General features: G+C 43.3%; 1 protein-coding gene across 1 annotated transcript in view; it reads right to left on the bottom strand.

Annotated features, from left to right (window-relative positions):
* The window catches only part of LOC122803879 (coiled-coil domain-containing protein 170-like), a 1,585,583-nt gene that overhangs the window by 182,716 nt on the left and 1,388,871 nt on the right, over window positions 1–13,996 (bottom strand). The window lies entirely within an intron of this gene.

The raw sequence follows: 13,996 nt of genomic DNA, 5'->3' as shown, positions 1-13,996 counted from the left end.
TTCCCATACAACCTCCATATGACCCGTGTGGTGCATGTGATACCTGCACAGTGATGTGTTGTGGCAATCCCACTACTGATGAGTTTTAATCCTGGCCCTGCCAAGTGTGTCAATGTGTGTGTGTGTCCTGTGAGAATGTGGCTGTGTTGACTGTGGCACCTGTTCATGTGGACAGGCATGTGTACGTCATCTACCGTATAGCTACCATATCCCTGTTGCACATGTCACTCACCATCACATATATGTTATGAGGGCTCTACAAAAGGTAACCCATGTGGCGCATCCAATAACTGCACAGAACTGTAATAGCACTACATAGTCGTCAGGGGTTTGATACCCTGTGCTGGTAGGTGTGTGACACAAACATGTTTAGGTTTTACTCTCCCACCCCTCCCTGACTTGTCTTAGCCTCTGTCTGCCTCTCCCACTCCATCTCTGGTGGATGTGGAGACCTACACCTGCTTTGCTTAGGCAGCAGCATGTGTATTTTAAGTGATGCTCGTGATCAGCTGATGGCCTCTGCATGTATTGCAGCCCTCCCCTAGCTGAGTGCATGTGGAACAGCTGTGGTAACATTCCCATAGCCAATTGCATGGAAACACACTCCAATATCTAGGAACTTCATTTTGGTGTTGGCCCTTTTCATTCACTGTGAGCAGGAACTAGATCTGTTGTTTGACAAACAGCATCTCAGATGGATTGGGAGATTTACCTCTAACAACCGACACTGTGGAAACAGCGCAACACACAGGAGGGGGATGTGCCTGACCTGATTACAGACTGTAAGTGCTGCTATACTGCATTTGGAGTAATGTTGGTTTAACAGTGTGTGTGTGGATATGACTGTCCTACATGTCTCAATACCTGCCATGTCAGTGCTATGTTTATGAGGAATCCCCATCTGCAGGCTCATCTACAGACTGGGCAGTGTGTTGTGCCTTTGGTTTCATGTGTTACCCATGGAGCATCTATCTGTGGACTTCAGAAGGTAGTGTGAGGATTGCAGTCTGTAGATGGCTATCGGCTCTATTGCCTACGTAAACCTAGCCAACAAGGTTCCCTGGCTTACACCACCCAAGAAAGTTATTTTCCTGTGCCACTGTCGAGCAGAGACACAGAAGTGATCCTCGGGGTGTATTTCCTATTTCCCATCCACTTATCAAGATTTTTCTTGAAGAGTGCTAATGAAGAACATTGCTTGACATAGATGGGTAGCCTGTTCCAGAGTATAAGAAGTCACCATAATTAGTGTCATCATATCTGATAACAAGCCAGTGAGATATCAGACTGCTACACATGTTATGTACAGAGGGGGAGATTTGATGACATAACCTGGACATACTGTGGTTGTTTGTACAGTACTGTGGTCTGTGTACTTATGGTGAATGTAGACAGTGTGTGTATTGTTAATATTGGCCTATGTACAGACTGTGGTAGTTGTCATCATCCTAGGTCCTGTCCTATGTGATGTTACATGCTGTGCCACTGTATGTTACCATATTGGCTTACATGTTTGTAGGGCCATACACACACATATCCCATACCACAGTCAGCCATCAGACCAAACTATGTAGTGGCCCAGTATATGTAGGGTTAGTGTGTGAGTGGCACATATGAGGATGGTGTTGAACAGATAGTCCATTTATTGTAATATTATGCTAGCTTGCCATATGTGGCTGTGGCTTTGTCCTCATTGGTTGTGGTTATGCACTTTCACACAGGTGTATCTTACTTTGTGCTGTGACATGCCTGTACAGACAGTCTGCCTGTAGCCTGCACAGTGCATTGTTACATGCCTAGCAGCTTAGTGTACTTACCCAGTGAGATGTCATGTGCAGATACTTGCCAGATGTACTGCTGCCGGGCCTCACTTAACAGTCATGTATGTCAGACAGAGCAGTGTGATGCTGTACAGATGTATGTCAATATCTAGTGGATAGTATGTGACCATGGCACCCCTGTACCAATGGGTATTACGTGTCAGGCCAGTCAGGTGTGTGTGAATGCATAACCTATGGTGGCATATGTATAGCAGTTGTTATGTGTTATACCCATCTACATGGCTGTTAACATCCATGTTGTCAGGCATGGTACACATGTTTTGCACTAAGGGGTTCTGTGTATACCTCTGGACTGCACAGAGTGTGTCAGAATGTCCACACATACTGACCAATATCTCTGGTGCAGTCGACAGGGGCAGTACGTGCAATCAGCAGTACTTTACTATGATGTCCTTAGGATGTCTGTCTGTAACCAATGGCACACATGTGGAAAGCAGATGTGACCCCCCACACTCACCATGTCTGTGAAGACAATCCCAGTTACAGTAGCAATAGTATATAGAACTGTAATAGTACACAAATAAAGGTTTTCCATTCCTGCAAACCTGTGTGTGGTGTTTTTTCCTATGACCTCTCTGTGGGTATATATTGCAGGCAATGATTTTCATCTGTATGGGTGGCCCATACAGTGTCCAGTTGTTCAGGTGTGAACTGTAGCCATAGTGGCTATATTTTGTGCACCTCCTACATATGTATCTTACTGTACATATCTATGCGTGTCAATGTGTAGTCACATGTATGTCTATATACATGTAAATATAAATATATATGTATATCTGTATCTGCATATATGTGTCTGTGTATATGTATCTTGGGGATGTTGATAGCTTCCACATTTTACATTTCCCATGGAAGCTAGACTGTACTGCATGATATGTTACCAATAGCAGCCTGACATCATATAGGTGGGATGTAGTACTGTTAACATCTTGTGACCATGTCATGTCAGGTCCTGGTTATGGGATCTGCAACACTTGGTAGTGTATTGCAGGGTGGACATGTTTGGCTGGGGTGGGTATGCCTATTCATACAGGACGTATATCGTTTAGGGCCTCTCAACCCCATTAACGGTGCATGTGGGCATATTTGTTTTTGTTAATCTACCATTACTATCTACAGATGTATGGCCACACATTTCCATATCACATGATGGGTTGCCAACTGGCTTACTGACAGAGCACACACTGTAAAAGTAGCTGACTCCAATACCAGCTACAAACAAGGGACAAGTGGAGTACCTCAGGGTTCGATCCTGGGACTGCTCATGTTTGGTATCTACTTCTCTGAAGTACATGCAAACATTATGGGACCCTGTCTAACAAAGTTCACAGATGACTACAAATCAGGAGCCATTGTTGAAACCCCAAATGATGTGGGTATTCTACCAAAGGGCATTACAGTAACAGATGCTTGGTGCCAGAGCCATGGGCTCAAACTTAATGGCCAAAAATGTGTGGTTATCCCCTTTGGGAAATACCATGTACCCATGAATTACCACATAGGTGGCAGTACAATAAACACCAAAGGTGTGATAACAGACTTAGGGACACAGGTGGACAGTGGTGTCACATTCAATAACCACATTGCCACAACACTGAGGTGATCCTTCTATGTGGTACACCTCATCACTAATGGATTTTCATCCAGGAAAACAGAGGTAGTTGTCCCACTGTACTCATCCCTCATCACACACATTAAAGAGTACAATGTCCCATTGGGTATATACCTCACATGACATCTGCAACAGCTGCAAAGGCTGCAGAAATACATCACTAAAAGTACCACAGGCCTAAAGCACATGCCCTATGCTGACCATCTCATAAACCTCCAGCTATACTATGTGGCATATCGTATACTCAGAGACAATCTCTGCTTAACATACAAGGCCATGTCAAACCCTGGATATTGACATCTGTAATAAGTGTATGTAATGCCATGTACAATACATGCATCTATGTGCTGTCATTACAGTAGCAAGGGTGTGAGTGTCATGTCTGGGACACACAAGTATATGAGACATGCATAGCACTGTTATCCATATGAATGTGTTACATGCAGGGGTAGTAACCAAGGGTACATGCTGTCACACTGGTATTTAGTGTAACATGGTGGTACTACTTTTGACAGTGCTGTCCCAGGCAAGGGTAGAGTGCTACAAGTACTACTGACAACAAGCACACCTGCAGCCATAGCTGGACTCTGAGGCCTCAGTGTCATGTTCCTAATGTGTGGGATGTGTGACCGTGTATATCCCCTACTGGATAATGATCAGACATGTGGAATGCCACTATAGACTATTGGCTGTACAGAACATGTTAGTGAGGGCGTACAATATTTAGCACTGGCATACATATTATTGTCAAACATCCATCTGTCTACACATTCATCCTACTGCATAGCTGCTTGCCAAGCTGATGTCTGTGAGTCCCTCAACAGATGTGTAGATGGAAGGTATCCAGCTGGGATACATACAGACAATCTGTGCTTGATTGACACTGACATGTCTGCCCAGCTGTGTACTAACTGACACATATAGGAGACAACAACCTGTATGGACCACCTGCCATGGGTACCTACACTACATTACCACATTCAACAGAGCATGCTTGGGTACAGGTCTTCAACACAGGCACTAAGCATGTGTTGTAATACATGATGCATACATTTCAACTGGATCACCTCAGTGGCCATATGCAGAAGGCACCCTGAGGACTGTCTGATGCATGTCAGTCTCACCCTGATGATCACCAAAGTGGTATCTGTTGATAGATTTCCTGCTGGCACATGGCAGGTAGCATGATACCAATGTACACACAACCCCTACACAACCCATCTCACCATGGACAATAGCCATGGACACAGCTATGACCACCTACAGCAATGCACCACAGTAATGACACATGTGTACGTGGGCATTACTGAGGATAGCAGTGTCTGTGTGTTAGTACACCTGTAGGTCAGAGTTCCATGACGGCCTTCACAACCACCTCAACACCCATTGCCATAGTCAGATGTTGCTGCTGCTGTGTTGGGCATGACACGTACCCTGTTACACTCCTCACCATAATGGCTACATGAGCCATGCATTACCAGCACAACAGTGTTGCACAAACAGGTTGATAGCCATGCAAAATCCATTGAGATCTGGCAACTGTGTGTATGTGTGCATGTCTGCATATCTGTAGGGTACACCATTCTGAGGCCACATACTCCTATTACACTACACATTGCCACACAGTAGTACAGATAGTGTTGTCGCCCCCCCATAGGTGAGGCATGGCAATGCAACACACTACTATGCCTGTGGCATGTGCATTAGATGCATATCCCTGTAGTACCACTGTTGTGATACACAATGGGTTGTATTGCAGTCATGAGCAATGTGTGATAGTCGGTATGTCAGAGTGTCATCATAGGTTCCAGTGCAATAACCACTGGGGGATGTGGGTGCTGTGTATACTGCCAATACACCAGGGTACACCCGGTATATGCCCCATGTACCACTTTATGGTGACCACTGTCACCATCAACCATACAGGTAACTGAAACCAAAATACAGCCCAGTTACACATGTGCTGTGCGCAGCCTACCTGCGACACATTGGACACATGGACTAGTTAGTTAGCACCAATAGGGCCAGGTCTCTCAGATGTGTGTCTGCCTGTGTTATGTGCCTGTCAATGTGTGTATGATGGTATGTTACACTATGTATTATCCATATACAACCATTACATCCACCATTACCACACTGTACATGTCTGTATATGTTCTGCATGTAACATATAACCTGGTACACACCTCACCCTAAATGCTGTGAGGTGTGTGCAATGAAAGCCACACAGTCCAGTAGCACTACATACCTAGGTAGGGGTCTAGTCACAGTGTTGCCATGTAAGAGTGTGTGTGTATGTGGGTGGGTCTGCATACAGTAGCAGATTATACATGTCCCAGCGGGTCACCAGTCAATGTGGCACAGGCAATAACTTTTAGACAATCCTGTGACATGTGTGCAACTGTACTCTGGATAAGTCACAGCCATGGTGTCACCACAGTGCCATAACCCTTGTGGAATATGACTGCAGACCATCCTGCTGACACATTTACACTTACAACACAAATGGATAACATTATGGAGATCACAATCACCCAGTGTTACTAACAGCTGACATGCATCATAGCTGGATGGCTACAGTACCTGACATGTATGCATTACACATTACTCCTGACAACATGTTACACTGCAGTACATTGCTGCACTGTATTACAGTCACATTGTGCATTAGAACCATATTAACCTGTCCCTGCATTGATGTTATGGATGACAGGGATGTGGCACAGGCATCATCATATGCACAGGGTGTGTTGCTGGTTTGCCAGAGGCCAAGGAAGTAAATACATTTGACACCATATGTGTGGGTGAGGGGTTTAATTATTTGGATGGGGCATGGTGATGTGGTGTGTGTCTTGGGGTTGTCCTAGATGTGTTTGTATAGTGTGTCGGTATGTATGCACACAGTTCTGCCATGTGGCTGCCCATACAGATATTTTTGGACAGCTGAAGACCATACCCGGCAGGGTGTGCAATTCACCACCTCTGGCCATGGACATACTGACTGTGCCTGCCAGGGGTTCCATAGGCATGTGCAGGTACAGGCCTTGAGGTGCTGCTCTCCCCTGACAATGACAGATGTCCGCTGGAACCATGTTCTGTTCACGGAAGTCAGCAGCAAGTTCACAGATGCTGTCACTTACAGATGAGTAGACAGCCCTCTGCAGCCTCAAGCCCCATCTCTTGTACATTTCTATACATGTCTGTGCCTCCATGACAGCCTGAAACATGTGCCTGGTTGTACCCATTGTGGTGCTAGGCGCTAGGGGCAGGATGACCAGCAGCCCTACTATGAGCACCCTGGCACATCCGCCTATGTGGTGGCCTGTTGGACATCTGGCTATGCCTGCTGTAGACAGACACAGCTGGCATGGTCACCATACTACCCTGTGCACTGCCACTAACTGCCAACTGTCACTTAGCTATGGCCACTGGTGATGGGGTATGTATAGGCACTACAACTGTGTGTGGGGGTGGGGTGGCTAAGAGGGGGATGTCAAATGTTGGCACTGTGTCGACCCCTGACAAACTCACCTGTGCCTCAATCATGGTCTCATCACCATCAGTGTCTGTGTGCACACCAACATTAGGTTGCCTACAGGAGGGACCCTGACCCACCTTGCCACCTGTGGGGGATAAAAATAAATGCACTTTAAGACCTGTCCAGCATTACATAATATATACACACACACACACTCCACCTTAATACCTACCTATCTGTGATGCTACAGACAGTCCCACGTGTATTCCCATAAGTTGCTCATCATGCATCACACCTGGTGACATACATTCATTAATGACACTCATTAACATTTTATTCCTCTAAATGGCTACAGAAGTGACCACAACACAAGACCCATTACTCCATTAACTCCATGACCTGAGTGTAGTACTGTTTACATGGCCTTCAGTGTTCACCCCGTGTATGTTGGGACTTTGTGACCTTGGTCCCTATATGTGAGGGGCTGATACGTTCCCTCCATAATGTCACACACTGTAGTGTCATTTGTAAGGATTGCTCAGTACATGCCTGACATGCTGCTCAATCAACCTATCATGTGACAACTGTGATATATGTATACACTCCCTGCTGTTGTCTAGTAATTCCCCAATGCATCTGTAGCGTTGCCTAAATGGGTTGTCATTCACCTCCCTGCTGTATGCGATATTGAGGGTATACCAGGTATCTACTTTCCCTCCCAATGAATGTTCCATGCTACATACCTTAATACACCATCAGCTGTCCTGTGATTACATATCAGACAAGTATTCCTGTTGTGTCTTGTGTCAGTCCATGTCCATATACTGCACTGTCACAAAGGGAAGTACTCCACAGTCACACATGTGCATACATGGACACCCACACAACCACACACACATGCACACACACATCCTACATCCTCCTTCCTCTACACGACATTGAACCTACAGACAACATGAATACTCACCCACACAGAGGCACACAGACATACATACAGGTGAGGCTGCACAATGATAGTACACACAGTTCTCCCATTACCCATCTGTCAACATGCATAACATATGGTACACAACATCATGCAGTGCAGCTATAGTCAATCCGTGCTAGCAACAGTATACATGTGCGTGAGGCATGGCCTGTGTTAGTAGGTGAGACCCCTTTGCCTGGGGAACACTGCACCCATGTACACAGTTTTGCTGTGCACCTGTTATGCACCCTGCCATGTCCTGTGCACCACAACTCACAGGTTTACATCCCATTGCTGAATGTGTAGTACTGTGTCAGTTATGTCATCTGTAATGCTCACAGACCCTATGTTTTCCAGCAAAACATACCTGGGATGATGTGTGGTCAGATGTCAGTTGTGAATGCTTGATGTGTTGTTTACAGCTCTCAACATTAGCAGACCATGTATGAACAATCCAATAGTATTACACTGGTAAATGCCAGATCATACCATGGCTATGGGGACTCTACACACTCTTATTGATGTGATGCAGCATTCCTTGATCTGCCATGGGACAACATCGCTACATATATTAACAGTACATGAGCCTGATATGTGCCACATGTCCTGTACATCCACATGCAGTGTCTAATAAAGGTGTTAGGTGTGTGGATGCTAACCACATTGCATACAGTCATGTGTGCCTATGTGTGCACACAATTATCATGACTTTTTTTTGCACCAATTGTTATGTGTACTACAGCAGTCACTATTCCTGCCAGGGGTATTCTAGCATGGCCCATCTGCATTTGCTTGTGTATGGTCAGTCTGCCCTACACATGTTCCCCAACTCTGCATGATTGCAAGGTCTACTCATATGCACACCCCTTGGTGTTCACACACTGCTTTTACTATTTCTGTGGGTGTAGAGTTATGTCTGCCAGAGTTACTGACCCAGTCTGTGTGCAGATACAGCCATTCTTACCATCCTTATGGCTCCCTGCTGCAGTGCACTGGTGTGTCATGCTGACACCCCCTCCCCACCTTCAGGCTTTTTGCAGATGCTTGACAAGTATGGGCCACACATGTCTGTCAGTTTGCAGTGTCCCATACACTGAACAGCACATGTTACAGCCAAGTACCAGCTAATAATGTGGACCACACTAATACATTAAGCCATAGTGTACATCTGTAACAGTTGCCATTGTAACACTGGTATATAAACTGTTGGCGCACTGTACAGGGATGATGTTTCACATGTGTCTCTACTGTAGTCTGTGTTTGCCACCATTATGTTAACCTCTGTGGACAAATTTCACAATGACTGGATGTTACTTATCCTGCAGACGTCTGACATACTTTTCCAATACCCCATCATGGTCACCACTGTAATGTAGTGCAAGTAATAGCAACAATACATTAACATGCACAGCATGCATTAAGGGTAGGTGTCTTAGATGTGTGCATGGCATATGCCACAGCCAGTACATGCCCGGTGTATTGGCAAGCATCAACATAAACCATACTCACCAGCTACAGGCTGCTGCCCTGGTGGTATACCGGAGGGACCTGTATAAGAGTGTGAGAGATGCAATGTTAGTGGCCACAGCAGTGGCATTGCTACAGGGTGGGTGCAGCATTACAGTACATCAACAGTACAAGTCCACAATACTAGCACTTATGCACATCTGTTTATTACTACTATGCATCAACAAACAATAGTTATGAAATATCAGATATGCATGCTCTACAAGGCAGAGGTAGAGATAGCTATGAAGAGGATGAAGAATGGAAAGGCTGTTTGTCCAGATGACATACCTGTGGAAGCTTGGAGGTGTTTAGGGGAAATGGCAGTGTCATGATTAACCAGATTGTTGGATGGAATCTTGGAATGTGAGAGGATGCCTGAGGAGTGGAGGAAAGGTGTTTTGGTACTGGATTATACAAATAAGGGTGATGTGCAGTGCTGTAGTAACTACAGTGGGGTAATATTGATCATTCACAGCAGGAAATTAATGGAAAGAGTAGTGGAAGCTGGTTTAAGAAGGGAGGTGATTATTAGTGATCAGCAGTAAGGTTTCATTCCAAGAAAGAGCACTGCAGATGTGATGTTTGCTCTGAGACTATTGCTGTAGATGTACAGGGAAGGTCAGAAGGAGTTGCATTGTGTCTTTCTGGACTTAGAGAAAGCATATGACAGGGTGCCTAGACAGGAGTTGTGGTATTGTGTGAGGAAGTCGGGAATGGCAGAGCAGTATGTAAGAGTGGTACAGCATATGTACAAGAGTAGTGTGACAGCAGTGAGATCTGCAGTGGGAGTGACAGATGCATTTAAGGTGGAGGTGGGATTACATCAAGGATCAGCTCTGAGACCTTTCTTATTTGCAGTGGTGATGGACAGGTTGACAGCCGAGATCAGACAGGAGTTCCCGTGGACTATGATGTTTGCAGATGACATTGTGATATGTAGTGAGAGTAGCACACCTGCGCACCTACGGTTAGCTGTACTCAGATTTTTTAACTAAATGAGTACACAGGTTTCTTCATTTCATTTTAATGTACTGTTGCTGTTGTGCACATGGGAAACTGTTGGTGGGGATATTCAGACACCTATGAGCGATCTCGCTCATTTCTTCCCACTTTCAGCTGTTCTACATTGCAGAGGCGTGTTTATTCTGAGAGCTCTGCTCTCAGACACACCCCCTGCACTTGTACACGCTCAGTGTAAGCCTAAGAGCTCAGGCAGCATGCCTTCATTGATATGCATGGTATGCTGCCATCCTGCTCCTAAATAGGTGCTTCCATTCAGGAATACGCTAGTCCTGCATGGAAGATTGGTGAATCCGAGGGAGTGTCTCTTTATCTTTTTATATTTCTCATCATTTTTAGCATCCTGGGCTGACCTGAAAATGGTCCATGTAGACTTGTGCTCTACTCTGATTAAAAAGGTAAATAAAATAAAACAAATGTGAATTTTCTGCAATAAAATAATAGTATGTAGTACACAAGGGAGATGACTAGTGATTACTAAGAAAGTAACTGGTACAATAAAATAAAAATGTGGTTTTAGTTTGTTCCACGGCTGTCTCTCAGTGGCTTGATTTCTTCTGTCATAGAAGTCTTGTACACACAACAGTCTGTCCACATCACAGGTTGCAGCAATTGCAACATAAACAGACACAATATGACACAGTCAGTATTACAAAGATAGCTGCCACCACCAGCAGATTCACAAACACATTGTATCTATAATGTTGATTCCCATGAATAATAAAACTGCAGAAGCAGAAAATACTTGGTTGTGAGGAATGGGCATAATGACCAAAACAGCAAAAGGGCAAAGACATGCTAGAGAAAAGCTTAGGGGGTGCTGAAGTAATTAGATTTAAATGAGTTTACTGCAGCTGGCAGAAATGGATTTATATCTTAACTTTTACATGCATTTAAGATACAAAAACAGACCAGTCAAATCACTTCTGATAATAAATTTCTTGTGACTAGTCAGCCTATCTGGTTACCAAATAAATATTTACACCTGGAAGGCAAAGTTTGCAATTCTCTGTGTCATGGTTACAGTACAACCTGAGAGCCAATATTACACTGAAGAGGTTCTTTAATGTGAGATTTTATGTACTTTATCTAGTACTATAAATTCTCCAGAGTTAAGTATATGGATATTTGGGACTACTATGTCCTTTCTCTAAAGAAATAAAATTCTTTGCAGCAAGACAGTTATCTGCTTGTTAATGGTTGCAGTATTTTAAATATGCACATGTTCTTTGTTTGAAAATATAGCAGCCAAGCAAGCATTCTGAACTAAAACAAATCTCATTACCTCTGCTTAATAAAAGTCAGTTTTGAATTACTATAAAAAATAGCCCTAAATTCCAACATTAGACTGTTGTGAGTCCAATTTCGTTAGGGCTGGTGGTGAGAATCCAGTCTAATGTAGATTACTTATTACTGCATTTGTCTATTCAAGTAGCAGTAGTGATAATTTCAGTAAAACCAAAAAGATTGATGGAGAGTGTTTGATAGTCAGAGATGATAATTAAGTAGTCGAGATTAACGTCATCTATGATGATGGTTTCTTCGTTGATATTATGAGATCCAATACAGAATTTCTTTTAGTAACGGGATATTGTTTCTATGAGGGATATAGATTGCAGTGATGTATATGCTCTTGTTGCTTTGTTGATTGGCAAGAGAAAGAGAAAATTATTTCAGCACTGATTATAATTTTTAGCTTTGAAAACATTATCATTCCTTTATGTATATCCTTTGCTTTATTTGTTTTTGATGTTATGAAGATGTGTGCCTGCTTTTATGTGGCTCACACTTGATTGTGGTCCTTTTTATTAAGGCTTTATGGGGCCCACTTGTAGGGGGCTCTTTATTTTTATTTTCATTTTCATTTTCAAGTTCTATGATATTAAAACCTATCCACCAAAATACTTTTAAACTACCAGAACAACAAAACAACAGCCTCCCTTCGATTTTAGCAACACAAAGCACAGTGGATAGTATTGTTGCCTCACAGCAAGAGGTTCCCTGGTATGATTCTCAGCTGAGGTGCCTTCTGTGCGAAGTCTGCATGCCCTCCCCATGTTCACATAAGTTTCCTCTCACATTCCAAAGACATGAAAGTAGGTAGATTGGACACTCTTGGCCATAGGTGTGGGTGTGTGTGCAAGAGTGTGTGGTGTAGAAGAACTACCATGGCAGGGCTAGCCACACAGCAGTGTAAACCATGGCTCTACATGATTGTCACTGTTGAAATGACACCCCAACCCCCTGTGCAAAGATGGAAAAAGGGATTATGGATGGATGGATAAGATTTCCAAGGGGCAGACATTATTTCCTCAGAAACAATAAAATACATATTTGTCAAAGATAGAAGCTAAATGAACACTGCTACAAGCAGAAATTTGCACAGGAATTACTGTAAATATTGACAGAAATAAAATATTAAATTAAATAATTTTGTAAATAAAAATAGAAAGAGAGTAAGAAATCTAATAATAAAATTAAAGGGAGAGGGTCCAAAATGAGGCTTATCTGATGAGTAGTCTGGAGAAAAAACAGCACTGGATCCTGTGAAAGGTCAGAGGGCCTTCTTCTTTGGATGCCAGAAAAAGTTTGGACATTCACTTCCTGTGAGGCCTGAAGCTTTGCCTCTCAGGATATCCTCAGCCAATCAGCTGTCACAGGAAAAGAGAGGGAGGGAGAGAAGTCTAAGCACATGAAAGTCTGCCAGTACTGGGTTACCTTGGCAAACAATCCGAAATTCCACTGAGGCAGTAGGAATCATGAACATCAAGTATACTGTTTAGGGCACATATGTTAAAAAATAATGTAGCTCTTACTTATTGTTCATTTCTAAACTTGCATTTAGTATAATGAAACAGACTCCTGAAAATAAGAATTATATCAGAATACACACTCACATGGGAGGGGGACTTGAACCCACAGGTATCATCATAATGTGACAGCACTGCCCTAACATATTGAAACATTTGACCAAGTAAATGGCAGGATGCATATACACACACATACTTCTAATATCCAACAGTCATACTTTTCTCTTTAAACTATGGAAGTTAGCACAAAAGTGGCAGCAGTTTGTAAAAGCTATACTGTATTTAACTGAATCTATACTATATTTACTATTAAAATTTGTACATTATGAAGAAAGTATACTCATTTTAGTACTCTCTTAGGTGCTCCAATCCCCTCTCATGCAGCTGTCTATCCTCTGTAATCTCTTCAGGGGTTATGGACAGAAAAGCAAAAATGCTTTAAGATCTGTGGATGGAACACACTGGCATATTGTATGTTTAGCTAACATAAGTTCTACTTACAGTACATAGATGCCGATTTGCTGCCTAACTTCAGACTGCCATTAGCCTAAGAGGTCAGAATATCATCACCTTATGTTACTACAATGGTGACCGCACTATTTCTCCATGCATTGAATGCATGTTTCATGGGTGACAGCCTAGGCTAAAGTAATCCAGACTTTAGTTTTAAACTGAAACTCTTAATATCCGCAAAAAGTTCTCGTGTACCATCTACCTCACAATGACAAGAATTGATGGGCAACTTATTTACATGGCAGA

Source organism: Protopterus annectens, chromosome 6.part0, assembly GCF_019279795.1.
Source record: "Protopterus annectens isolate FY-2018-M chromosome 6.part0, PAN1.0, whole genome shotgun sequence".
Lineage (NCBI taxonomy): Eukaryota > Metazoa > Chordata > Ceratodontiformes > Protopteridae > Protopterus > Protopterus annectens.
The sequence above is the reverse complement of the archived record's forward strand: the minus strand, read 5'-3'. Positions and strand labels throughout refer to the sequence as shown.